The 13,628-nt window shown below is 42.2% G+C and overlaps 1 protein-coding gene across 1 annotated transcript in view; it reads left to right on the top strand.

Moving 5' to 3' along the window:
- The window catches only part of LOC121286019 (rasGAP-activating-like protein 1), a 299,053-nt gene that overhangs the window by 186,353 nt on the left and 99,072 nt on the right, over positions 1–13,628 (top strand). The window lies entirely within an intron of this gene.

The following is a 13,628-nucleotide window of genomic DNA, read 5'->3' as shown; positions in this document are numbered from 1 at the left end:
CAGGGTCAAGGATATCACCGAGTGTTTGCAGGACATTCTTCTGGGGAGTGCAGTTAGCCAGAGGTCATGGTCCACATTGGTACCAATGACTTGGGTAGGAAAGGGGATGTGGTCCTGCGGTCGGTGTTTAGGGAGCCAGGTCGAAAATTAGCAAGCAGGACCTCAAATGTAGTTATTTCTAAATTACTCCCAGTGCCTCGTGCAAGTGAGTACAGAAATAGAAGGATAAGGCAGATAAATGCATGGCTGGAAAGATAATGCAGAAGGGTGTTCCTGGGACACAGGTACAGGCGCTGGGGAAAATGGCATCTGTACAAGTCAGATGGGTTGCACCTGAACAGAGCTGGGACTGAGTTCCTGGCGGGGCGCTTTGCTAATGCAGTTGTGAGGGCTTTAAACTAACTCAGCAGGGGTGTGGGAACCAGGAGAGAATATTAGAGAGGAATATCAGGGTGCACAAAATACTGGGAGAGTCAGATAGCACTAGTCCAGAGATTATTAAAGGGGAGTTACAGGCGCAGATTGTCATGTGGAAATATGACGTTGTGGCGATAACAGAGATCTGCCTCAAGGAAGGACAGGACTGGGTGTTAAACATTCCTGGGTACAAGGTGTTCAGAAAATATAGGAAAGGAAGAAAAGGAGGAGGGGTGGCGATAATGGTTAAGGAGAACACTACAGTGCTAGAGAAAGAGGATGCCCCAGAGGGTTCAAGAACAGAATCAATTTGGGTAAAGCGAAGAAACAATAAGGTGTAGTCTATAGACCGTCAACTAATGGCCAGGATGTAGAGGAACAAATCTGCAGGGAAATTACAGAGAGATGCAAACATTATAGAGTAATTATAGCGGGGGCCTTTAATTATGCAAATGTAGACTGGGACAGTAGCAGTGTAAAGGGCAGAGAGGGGCAAGAGTTCCTAGATTGTGTTCAGGAGAATTTTCTACAGCAGTACGTGTCCAATCCAACAAGAAAGGATGCACCGTTGGACCTGGTTCTTGAAAATAAGTAGATCAAGTGTCAGTGGAGGAACACTTAGAAGGCAGTGATCATTGTATCGTAAGGTTTAGGATGATGGTAGGAAAGTACAATGTGCAATCCAGAGTAAGAATAAGTAACTGGGGGACAGCCGATTTCAATGGGGTGAGAAGAGAGCTGGGCCGGATAGACTGGAATCAAAGGTTGGCAGGAAAAACTGTAGCTAAACAATGGCTACTTTCAAAAAGAAATGATTCTGGCACAGTCAAGGCATATTCCCTCAAAAGGGCAAACAAATCCAGAGCTCCTGGATGAAAAACGAGATAGAAATTAAGATAAAGAAGGAAAAGTGTGCTTATGATAGGAGTCAGGTAGAAAACACAACTGAGAGCCAAACAGAATACAGAAGGTTCAGGGGAGGTGAAAAATCACATAAGAGAAGCAAAGAGGGATTATGTGAAAAGATTGGCAGCCAACATAAAGGGGAATTCCAAAGTCTTCTATCGGCGCACATATAGTAAGAGGGTGGTCAAAAGGGGAGTAGGGCCAATTAGGGACCAAAAGGGGCTTTACACATGGAGGCAGGGGGCATGGCTGAGGTGTTAAATGAATATTTTGCATCTGTCTTTACCAAGAAAGCAGATGCTACCGAAGCCACGGTGACAGAGGAGGAAACTCTGTCACTAGAAGCGTTCAAAATTGATAAGGAGGAAGTATTGGATAAACTGCCAGTAGTTAAGGCTGACAAGGCACCAGGGCTGGATGACATGCATTTTGAAGGAAGTAAGAGCGGAAATTGCAGGGACACTGGCCATAATCTTTCAGTCTTCCCTGTACTCCGAGGATGTGCCTGAGGACTGGAGAATTGAAAACGTTATGGTCTTGTTCAAAAAAGGTTGTAAGGATAAGCCCAGCAATTACAGACCAGTCAGTTTAACTTAAGTGGTGGGGAACTTCTAGAGACTGTTATTCGGGATGGAATTAGTAGTCACATGGAACAATGTGGGTTGATAAGGAACAGCGAGCATGGATTTCAAAAGGGGAAATAATGTTTACCTAAATTGCTGGAGTTTTTTGAAGAGGTACCAGAGAGGGTAGATGAGGGTAATGCTGTTGATGTGGTGTACATGGACGTTCAAAAGGCATTCGATACATTGCCACTCAACAGACTTGTGAGAAAAGTTATAGCTCATGGAATAAAAGAGACAGTAGCAACGCAGATACGAAATTGGCTGAGTAATAAGAAACAGAAACAATGGGCAATGGTTATTTTTCGGGCCAGAGGAAGGTTTGTAGTGGGTTTTCCCAGAGGTCGGTATTGGGACCCTTGCTTTTTCTGATATATGTTAATAATCTAGATCTTGGTGTGCAGGAGACAATTTCAAAATTTGTGGATGATATGAAACTTGGAAGCATTGTAGACTGTGAGAAAGACAGTATAGAACTTTAAAAGGAAATAAACAAGTTAGTGGAGTGGGCAGATAGGTGGAAGGTGAAGTTCAATGCGGAGAAGTCTGTCCCTACCTGGGACCGGAGAAGAGGCAGATCGGGAGCCGGGAGCATTTCAGCTTCTGAACAAACTGAGTGGGAAAAGGCATCACAGGAAACCAATAAGTTGATTGGCCGGTAAGTGGTTGGTGTATGGGGCTGTGTGTTAAAAGCCAGTTTAGGATGCAGGAGTTATGGTAGATCTATGCATAACAAGAAATAAAACTTTAAAATAAACAACATATGAAACAAAATAGTTAAAATAAATACCTAAAACACATATCTGTGTAATTAAGAAACGTATAACTTTTAGTTGTATTTGTGGGTGGTGCAGCATTTAATAAACACAGTAAGTTGTAGTATACATAGGAACTATTCTAAACTAATTAAGAAAATAGTTAAAATAAATTAGTAGATTAGAATAAATTAGTGAGTAAATACTGTAGTAAATGGCTTTATATAAAGTTTAAGGCATGTCAGTGCAGTTTGGCCATGTAGAATGTACACCTTGTAGGATGTGGGAACTCGTGCAGGCACAAAATGCTCTTGATGACTAAATTTGCAGAAAGTTTCACCAATTACAGAACCCTGAGCTCTGAGTTGCGGAGCTTGAGTTGCAGCTGGAGTCACTGTGGTGCATCTGCAAGGTTGAGGATTACGTGGATAGCACATTTAGAGAGGTGGTCACACCAAAGCTAAGAAGTACACAGGCAGAGAGGTAATGGCTGACAGCCAGAATACCTAGGAGAAACAGGCAGGTAGTGCAGGAATCCCTTGAGGTATCTTGCTCTCTAACCATTTTTCCATTTCAGATACTGGTGAGCGAGATGGTTCTTCAGAGAACTGTAGCAAGAGCCGAGTTTGTGGCACCACAAGTGGCTCAGCTGCAAAGAGGAGAGGAGGAAGAGTGGAAATGCTATAGTAGTAGGTGATTCCATGGTTAGGGGAGCAGATAGGCATTTCTGTGGTTTAAACGTGAATCCAGGATGGTATGTTGCCTCCCTAGTTCCAGGGTCAAGGATGTCATGGAGTGGCTGCAGGACATTCTTTTGGGGGAGGGTGAACATCCAGAGGTCATGGTCCCATAGGTAGGAAAAGGGATGAGGTCCTGAAAGCAGATTTTAGGGGGTTAGGAAGGGAATTAAAAAGCAGGACCTCAAAGAGCAATAATCTCAGGATTATTCCGAGTGTCAATTGCTAGTGAGCATAAGAATAGGAAGATTGAGCAATTCAACACATGGCTGGAGAAATGGAGTAGAAGTGAGAGCTTTCGATTTCTGAAGCATTGAGATCAGTTCTGGGGCAGGTGGGACCTGTACAAGAAGGGCAGGTTATGCCTTAACAGGACTGGGACTAATGTCCTCGTGGGGAGATTTGCTAGTGCTGTTGGGCAGGGTTTAGACGAGATTGGCAGGGGGATGGGAACCTGAGGGGAATTTCAGAGAGCAGAGGAGAAAAACTGGCAGTGGGAAGCAGTGAAGTATCAACTAATAATGAGGATATATCAGAGAGTACTATCAAGGTAGATAGAATACTTGGATAGTTTGATAGAATTAGAGTAGGCAATAATAAGTCATTAGATGGGGCCAGAATAAGGGGGAAGATTAAAGATGGCATTACAGTACTGGAGAGAGAGGATATTCCAGAGGGGTCAAGGGCAGAATTTCTCTGGCTAGAGGTAAGGAATGAAAATGATGCGGTAACATTGATTGGTGTAGTATATAGACCACCAACTAGTGGAAGGGATGTGGAGAAACAAATTTGCAAAGAAATTGCAGAGAGGTACAAGAGTTACAGAGTAATCATAATGGGGTACTTCCATTATCCAAATACAGACTGGAATAAGAATAGTACAAGAGGGGCAAAAGTTCCTGGAATGCGTTCAAGATCATTTTCTGCAGCAGTATGTTTCCAGTCCCAACGAGAGGCCATGCACTTTTGGACCCGGTTCTGGGGAGTGAGTTGGCCCAAGTGGGTCAAATATCAGTGGGACAGCCTCTATGGGAAAGTGACCATTGTATCATAAAAGTTAGGTTAATCATGGGAAAGAACAGGGAACAATCCAGAGCAGTGGTAATTAATTGGGGGAAAGCCAACTTCGATGGGATGAGGATGCATCTCAGTCGAGTGAATTGGAATCAAATGTTGGCAGAAATGTCGGTGACAGAGCAATGAGCCACCTTCAAAGAAAAAGTATTGCAGGCAATGTCAAGGTATATTCCCTTGAAGGGGAAAGGTAGGACAAATAAGTCCAGAATGCCCTGGATGGCAAGAGAGATAGAGATAAAGATGAAAAGGAAGAAGTGCACGTACGACAGATGTCAGGTGGAAAATACAATGGAGAATCAGGCTGAATATAGAAGGACCAAAGGAGAAGTGAAAAAACTAATAAGAAAAGTCAGGAGAGAGCATGAAAAGAGGCTGGCAGCGAACATAAAAGACCCAAGGTCTTCTATAAGCATGTAAATAATAAAAGGGTGGTAAAAGAAAGAGTCGGGCCGATTAGCGACAAAAAAGGGGGCTTGCATGTGGAGGTTGGAGAAATGGCACAGGTGTTGAACGAGTACTTTGCACCTGTCTTTACGAAGGAAGAGGATCCTACCCAGGCCAAGGCAAGAGAGAAAGTAACTGCTACACTAGAAGAACTTATAATTGAGAGGAAGGAAGTGTTGGAAAGGCTATCTTTACTTAAAATGGATAAGGTACCAGGACCAGATAAGATGCAGCCAAGGATACAGAGGGAAGTGAGAGTGGAAATTGCAGAGGTACTAATGATAATCTTTCATTCTTCCTTAGATACAGGGGAGGTGCCAGAGCTCTAGAGAATTGTGAATGTTACTCCCTTGTTCAAAAAGGGGTGCAAGGATAAAGCTGACAACTACAGACCAGTCAGTTTGACATCAGTGGTAGGGACACTTCTGGAAACTATAGTGCGGGATAATTAAGGAAAGCCAGCATGGGAAAATCATGTTTCACTAACTTGCTGGAATTTTTTGAGGAGGTATCAGCGAAGGTTGATAAGGGAAACGCTATTGATGTGGTGTACATGAATTTTCAAAAGACATTTGATACAGTGCCACACAACAGACTTGTGAGCAAAATTCTAGGTCAGTGAATAAAAGAGAAAGTAGGCACTTGGATAAAAAAAATTGGCTGGGTGACAGGAAACAGAGTGTAGTGATAAATGGTTGTTTTTCAGATTGGAGGAAGGTTTGTAGTGGAGTTCCCCAAGGGTCAGTGTTGGAAACCTTGCTGTTCCTGATATATATTAATGACCTAGACTGTGGTGTGCAGGGCATGATTTCAAAATTTGCAGATGATATGAAGATTAGAAATGTTGTCAACTGTGATGGGGATAGTCTTGAACTTCAAAAGGACATAGACATCTTGATGGATTGGGCAGACAATTGGCAGATGAAGTTCAAAGCAGAGAAGTGTGAGGTAATTCATTTTGGCAGGAAAAATATGGCAAGGCAGTATAAAATAAAGGGAGAGCCTCTAAAGGAGGCGCAGGAACAGAGGGACTTCGGTATATATGTACATAAACCTTTGAAGGTGGAAGGGCATGTTGAGAGAGCGGTTAAGAAAGCATATAGTATCTTAGCCTTTATTATAGGGGCATTCAGTACAAGAGTAAGGAAGTCATGATGAACTTGTATAAGATCTCATCTGGAGTACTGAGTTCAGTTCTGGGTGCCATACTTGAGGAAGGATGTGAAGGCATTGGAGAGAGTACAGAGGAGATTCACAAGAATGATTCCTTGGATAAAGAACTGTAGCTATGAGGATAGACTGGGGAGGTTGGGACCATTTTCCTTGTAGAAAAGAAGACAAAGAGGAGACTTGATAGAGGTATTCAAGATTCTGAGGGGTATGGACATGGTAAATAGTGAATACCTGTTCCCACTCAAGGGAACATCAAGAACTAGAGGGCACAGATTGAAAAGAATTGGCCAAAGGAGTAAATGTGATATGAGGAAAAAAATTTTCACCCAGAGGGTGGTTGGAGTCTGGAACAAACTTCCTGAAAGGGTGGTGGAGGCAGGTTCAATCGAGGTATTCAAAAGGGAATTGGATTGCTACCTGAAAAGAGAGAATGTGCGAGGTGTGATGTTTATGTTTAATGTTTGTGCTTGTTTGTAAAAGGACATTTTAGTTAAAAAGAATTGTTATATAAAACCTGACAGTAGGGTGTGCTAAATCCTGGGTGTATTGCCGTCTGGTGGAGAATAAGGAATAAAAGGGTCCTTCTGTTTTTCACACAGGAAGTTAGAGTTCAGAGGCAGATAGCTGTGTTTCTTAGTTGTTACGAAGTGACAAAACACTTCACAAGGTTATGAGGATAAGGCAGGGGAGTTGGACTAGATGGAATGCTCTTTCAGAGAGCAAATTTGATGGGCCAAATGGCTTCCCTCTGCACTGTAAAGATACTGTGATACTGTGACGCATTTTGGTAGGATGAACATGGAGAGGCAATATAAAGTAAGGCGTACAATTCTTAAGGGTGTGCAGGAGCAGAAGGTGTATATGTACATAGATCATTGAGGGTGGCAGGACAGGTGGAGAGAGCAGTTAATAAAGCATACAGTATCCTGGGCTTTATTAATAGGGGCATGGAGTACAAGAGTAGAGAGGGTATGATGAACTTATATAAGACACTAATTAGACCTCAGCTGGGGCATTGTGTACAGTTCTGGGTGCCACACTATTGGAAGAAAATGAACACACTGGAGAGAGTGCAAACGAGGTTTACAAGAATGGTTCCAAGGATGAGAAACTTGAGTTACGAAGATAGATTTGAGAGATTGGGATTGTTCTCCTTGGAGAGGAGAAGACTAAGGTGATTTTATAAAGGTGTTCAAAATCATGAGTGGGCTGGATAGAGTAGATAGGGAGAGATTGTTCTTGCTTGTAAAAGGATCAAGAACGAGTGGGCATAGATTTAAAGTGATTTGCAAAAGAATGGTTGAATTCCAGTGAGCTGGACACCCAAGTCTGAGCTCCCCATCGCCAATGGTTCGGTCCTGCTCCAGTCCTGTGAGCTCAGACACTCTGTCCACAAGAGATCTGTGAAGTGGGCTCCCCACCCCCGCACCATATTCTCACACTATCTTCAGTTGTGTCGGATCTTTTCCTGCTCAAAGAGAACAGCATGTTTGAGCTGGGTTGTATGTTCATGCATTGGAGCAGTAGAAATTGGTTCATTTATTATACCTCCCCTTGTAAGGCAGACCACTTTTGTAGCAGGTCATCACTGGTGCAAATTGGGCTGAAGGGTTGTGGACAAGCTCCCTCCAGAGCACTGAGCACATCCACATGCAAGGGGAAGGCTCAGACAGGCACGTGATTTGCAGAGATTGCTGGTTCCCTCTGTGCCTAAGCTGGTTCCCCCGCTTCCCCTCCGAAACCCCCCCTTCCATGAAATGCCCCATGTCTGCTGAAGGGTGAAGGAGGCACAGTGGTCACTCCACCACAGCGTGGATGCACTGAAGCGGGGCTGTTGGGCAGGACATGCTTTTTTCACTGGGCCTTGGATCCTGGACCCTGGCATATTGGAGCCTTTATGATTTATATGACCAACTGATGAGACTTACCCTGGCGGAGCGAATAAGGTCGTTCATCCTCTTCCGACCCTGTGTTGCCGACCACTTGTGCACCCCCTGGGCACTGACGGCATCGACCACCTGCACCCATGCGGTGTTGGTACCCCTGCTTGGCCTCCCCCTCCCAGCAGGAGGGAGATTACATTCCAGCGCTCCTCAACGTGGTCCAGGAGGATGCGCAGGGAGACATCACTAAATTTAGGAGCTGGGCCTGCGGGATAACCTTGCAGACATCTCTGCTTTTGGTTTGATATTGTGGATGTCCAGGTACCTTTTAAATACAGCACCCAGGTGTGACAGCAGGGCACACGCCATCAAGCCCAACCCGTCACGGAAGACGTTGCGAAACTCCCAGATGCATAATTAATTACGTCAGGGCCGGAAGATACTGCAGGATTTCCCATCGTTCCTGCAGCGGGAAACATTCCCTGTTCCCAACCCTGCCACGGGACTGAGTCCCGGATGGGAGAATTCCACCCTTTGCCATAGACAAAAGCAAAATTCTGTGGATGCTGGGAATCTGATGAAAGGTCATCAACCTGCAACCTTAACTCTGTTACTCTGTCCACAGATGCTGCCTGACTATTTCCAGCATTTTCTGCTTTTAACTCTTTTTCTTAGATTAGACAATTTAGGATAAATTCATTTTAATGACTGTTTACTGGTTGTGGGTATGGGGACATTGAGTGATGGTGAGCCAAGGCTGTAGGCCTTGTTGTCAGGACCCTGGAGACCGTGGTTGAAATGTCCCATTCCAGGGTTTGGAATAAACTAAAACCTCTACTGTGTATTCACAATTCAAGGGTTGGGTTCTGGTCTGAAGTAGATCTTGCATTCTCAGCCAAATATGTGGACATCCCTTTTCTCTATGCGTCCTTAATACAGGTTGATCGGTGAATCTTCCTTTTTTTAAATTCATTTTTGGGATGTGAGTGGCACTGGCTAGGCCAGCATTTATTGCCCACCCCTAATTGCCCTTGAGAAGGTGGTGAAGAGCCATCTTCTTCAATGTTGAGGTCCAAGTGGTGTAAGTTCACCCATGGTGCTGTTAGGGGGAGAGTTCTGGGATTTTGACCCAATACGACAGTGAAGGAACTGCGATATAGTTTCAAGCCAGAATGGGTGTGATTTGGAGAGGAACACACAAGTGATAGTGTTCCCATGATTCTGCATCCTCAAGAAACTCTAACAAATTTGTCAGATAAGATTCTTAAGTGCATTATTTATTACAGCTTCCTTAATAATATAACCCAGCATTTTCCCAACCAGTGATGTCAAGCTAACTAGCCTGTAGTTCCGTTTTCTCTCTTCGTCCTCTCTTAATTTGTGGTCTTACATTTGCTAACTTCCAATCTGCTGGGGCGTTTACAGAATCTGGGGGACTTTGGAAATCCACAACCAGTGCATCCACTGTCTCTACATCTACCTCTTTTAGAAGGTAGCATGTAGGCCATTGGGTCCTGGGATTTTGTCAGATTTTAGTCAGTTCCACCAAAATCTTTTCTCTCATGATATTAATCGCCTTAAGTTCTTATTAGCCTCGTGGTTATCTTCTATTTCTGGTATGTAATTTGAGTCTTCTACTATGAAGACAGGCCCAAAATATTTGTTTACTATCTTTGCCATTCCCTCATTCCTGGTGATAATTCCTCCTGAAATCCTCTTGAGTTGATAAAAGACAAAGGGTGGAGTTTTCCAGGACTTTTCATTAGATTTCCAGCATCCACAGAGTTTTGCTTTTGACTAAACTAAAGAGACTGTTCATTTAAAATGGATAACTAATGCTAATGGACTTTTTGTTTGCCTTTCCAAATTTTCCATTCTCACCTGCGACAGTTCCTATCACAGGTGGGATCAGAAAATCCAGGCCAAAATTTCACCTCAGTTTAGCCTGTATGAGAAAGTAACTACCTAATGCATCAATTATTGCCCTTTCTGCACTGTATCAATCTAGATTAAACTCTGTTTCTGTCCAGCACCATCACCCTCTGATGCTGCCAAACCTATTTTCAACATTTTCTGTTTATGTTTCAGATTTCCAGGTTTTGCAGTATTTTGATTTTGCTTTAACATTAAACCAACCATTGTATCAGTCAACATGTTTCCTTCAGCAAACAGTAAACACTAGCCATTTGGCCTGTCCCTGGTATTACCATTAACCCACTAAAAATGTTATATGTGTCACCTTCATGTTCTGTAAATATAGGGATACCTTACTGACTCTGTGATGGGCAATAAATGCTGGCCCAGCCAGTAGAGCCCATATCCTGTGAATGAATAAAAAAAACTCTGCCATGATTTTCAAAGTTTCATGTAGTGCTGTTCATCTGCCTGTCTGACTTAAGACCTGGATAAGCCTCTGGTTATTATATAAAAGAACAGATTGGTCCCAATTTAGTAAAGGATCCTTATAATAATCATCGTTCAATATAGTAGATTATTAGGATACAGTTCACTATTAGTGTATATCTAGGAATCTATTTGTGTGAATGCTTACTATATATCAGATCATTTTGAAAGATCACATTTTCTCAATTACCCATCATATCTCAATGGTTTTCAACATCCAAAACAATAATAGAAATTTGGTCCCTGAAATATTGCTGCAAACAGTCTGTGATTTATTGCATTAATGATATCGAACAATTAGAGTAGCCTTTGGAGGATATTGTTAATACGCTATTTCACAATGAACACTGATTATGTTGACAATTTTCCAAAGCTTTCATGCTAACTTTGAAGCAGGAAATGGAAAGAACCTCAAATTAATAAAAGTCATCTTGTATTTCAATATTTTAGAAAAGTGTTATTGCAAAGCTAGGTACCATGGTATAGGGTTTTATAAACAGGCTTGAGGTGCCTTTCAATGTCACTTTACTCAATATTATCTCTCTCCAGGACTGTGTGTAATGAATGGGTTATTTTGTGAAGGCTTAAGACAGCAGATAGAAATCACAGGCTGCTTCTTTCACTTTCTGTCACTTGAAGGTTTTATGGACAGTGGAAACAAAATTGAGTTAATACAAAAGTCTTACTGGTGATGGTACTTTGTGTTGCAGTTAAAACTCTGTTACACTACAAATCTTAAACTAAGTAAGTAGGATGGGTGTGTATTTAAAATTGCAAAGGTGGTACTGTGTACAGAGAGTTCTGCCTGTAAGTGGATTTAGATTTATATTGCCTTTAACTTAATATCTTTTGTGCCCTTGTAAGTGATGAAAGCAGCTGGTGTAATTTTAGATTCCAAGATACTTTAATTTATGGAACATGTTTCAGTAGCTAAGCTTACTTGTCTACATGGGCCCTCAAGATGATACATATGCTTTCATGAGGATGAAGATGTAAAATGTACAATAGGCTGTAAAAGAACCCATAGCTGCATGTAAATTATATCCTGTATTATTCATATGACTGACCTAAGGAAAAGGTAAGTCAGACAGCTGTGCCTGATAGCATACAAAGCAGAGCATAAACTGGAGCACAGAATACATTTTGAAATAAAGACCCATTGATTATGGCTTTGTCACAGATACTTGCAATTTGTGGCGACCTTGATTTCTGTGGAGTGCATATATTGTGCCAGAAATGAAAGGGACTGGGAATTTATGCTTTGCAAAAAGGATTGCTGAATTTGAGAAAAAAAATGAAGAGAAAAGAAAGGGGCTAATGCTAAGTTTGAGTGGAAAATAGTTGCCTTTGTTTATAGAACTCATGAAAGGAGCTGCATTGGAAGCAGATTTGATGCTGTTTTTCTAATTACAAGAGAACTGGTATTGATGGAACACATTTGATGGCCTTAAGATGTTGCAATGCACTTCACAGCCAATGAATTACATTTGGAAGTGTAATCATTGTTGTAGGGAAATAGTGCAACCGGCAGTTTGTTAACTGTACAGAGTTAAAGGGCAGTATGCATGTTTGACCAGTACATGATTTGATACATTGGTGCTCAGCAGTAATATCACAGGAGAAATCTCGGTCAAAGACAAAGACAACAGCAACTTGCATTTATACAGTGAGATAGATGAATGTTTCAAGGGGCTTCACAATGCGGGATTAGGACTAAGCTAGGCAGACTGAGCTGAAGAAGGAAGGATTGGGAAGTGTTGCCAAAAGATTGGTGAAAGAGACAGTTTTAAAAAGGGACCTGAAAGGAAGAGAGGGAGGGGTTTTGGAAGGGAGAAAGTAGGATCTAAGTGGCTGTAGGCACCCCAAACAAGCCAGCTACACTGTGAATGACTGCTTCATGTTTGTGATAGGGAAATCATGTTTAACCAATTTATTGGAGTTCTTTGAAGGAGTCACATGTGCTGTGAATAAAAGGGATCCAGTGGGTGTACTGTACTTAGATTTCCAGACGGTATTTGATAAGGTGTCACATCAAAGGTTATTACAGAAAATAAAAAGCTCCTAGTGTAAAGGGTAATATATCGGCATGGCTAGAAGATTGGCTAGCTAGCAGGAAATCGAAGGTAGCCAGAAATGGGTCTTTTTCTGGTTGGTGAGATGTAAGGAGTGGTGTGCCACAGGAATCAGTGCTGGGACCTCAACTGTTTACAATTTATATAAATGATTTGGATGAAGGGACGGATGGTGTGTTTGCTAAATTTGCTGATGACACAAAAATAGGTTGGAAAGTAAGTTGTGAGGAGGACGTAAGGAGGCTACAAAGTGACATGGATAGGTTAGATGAGTGGGCAAAGACCGAGCAAATGGGGTATAGTGTGGGCAAATGTGAAATTGTCCATTTTGGCAGGAATAATAAAAAAGAAGCATATTATCTAAATGGTGAGAGATTGCAGAGCTCTGAGATTCAGAGGGATCTGGGTATCCTAGTGCATGAATCACAAAAGGCTAGTATGCAGATACAGCAAGTAACTAGGAAAGTTAATAGAATATTATCGTTTATTGTGAGAGGAATTGAACACAAAAGTAGGAAGGTTATGTTTCAGTTGTACAGGGCACTGGTGAGACCACATCTAGAGTACTGTGTACAGCTTTGGCCTCCTTATTTAAGGAAAGATATAAATGCGTTAGAAGCAGTTCAGAGGAAGTTTACTAGGCTAATACTAGGAATGGGTGGGGTGTCTTCTGAGGAAAGGGTGGACAGGTTAGGCTTGTATCCACTAGAATTTAGAAAAGTAAGAGGAAACTTGTTCAAAACCTTTAAGATCCTGAGGGGACTTGACAGGGTGGATGTGGAGAGGATGTTTCCTCCTCTGCAAGAATCTAAAACTAGGGGTCCTCTTTTAAAAATAAGAGGCTGCTCAGTTAAGACAGAGATGAGGAGAATTTTTTTCTCTCAGAGTATCATGAGTCTTTGGAACTCTTTTCCTCAAAAGGCAATGGAAGCAGAGTCTTCGAATATTTTTAAGGCACAGCCAAATAGATTCTTGATTAACAAGGGGATGAAAGGTTATCAGGGGTAGGCGGGAGGTTACAATCAAATCAGCCATTGTCTTATTGAATGATGGAGCAGGCTTGAAGAGCTGAGTTGCTCCTAGTTCGTATGTTCATGGAAGTAAATTCAGAATGCAATTGGTTTTGTACCACTAATTT

This window comes from Carcharodon carcharias, chromosome 13 (genome assembly GCF_017639515.1).
Source record: "Carcharodon carcharias isolate sCarCar2 chromosome 13, sCarCar2.pri, whole genome shotgun sequence".
Taxonomy (NCBI): Eukaryota; Metazoa; Chordata; class Chondrichthyes; order Lamniformes; family Lamnidae; genus Carcharodon; species Carcharodon carcharias.
The sequence above is the reverse complement of the archived record's forward strand: the minus strand, read 5'-3'. Positions and strand labels throughout refer to the sequence as shown.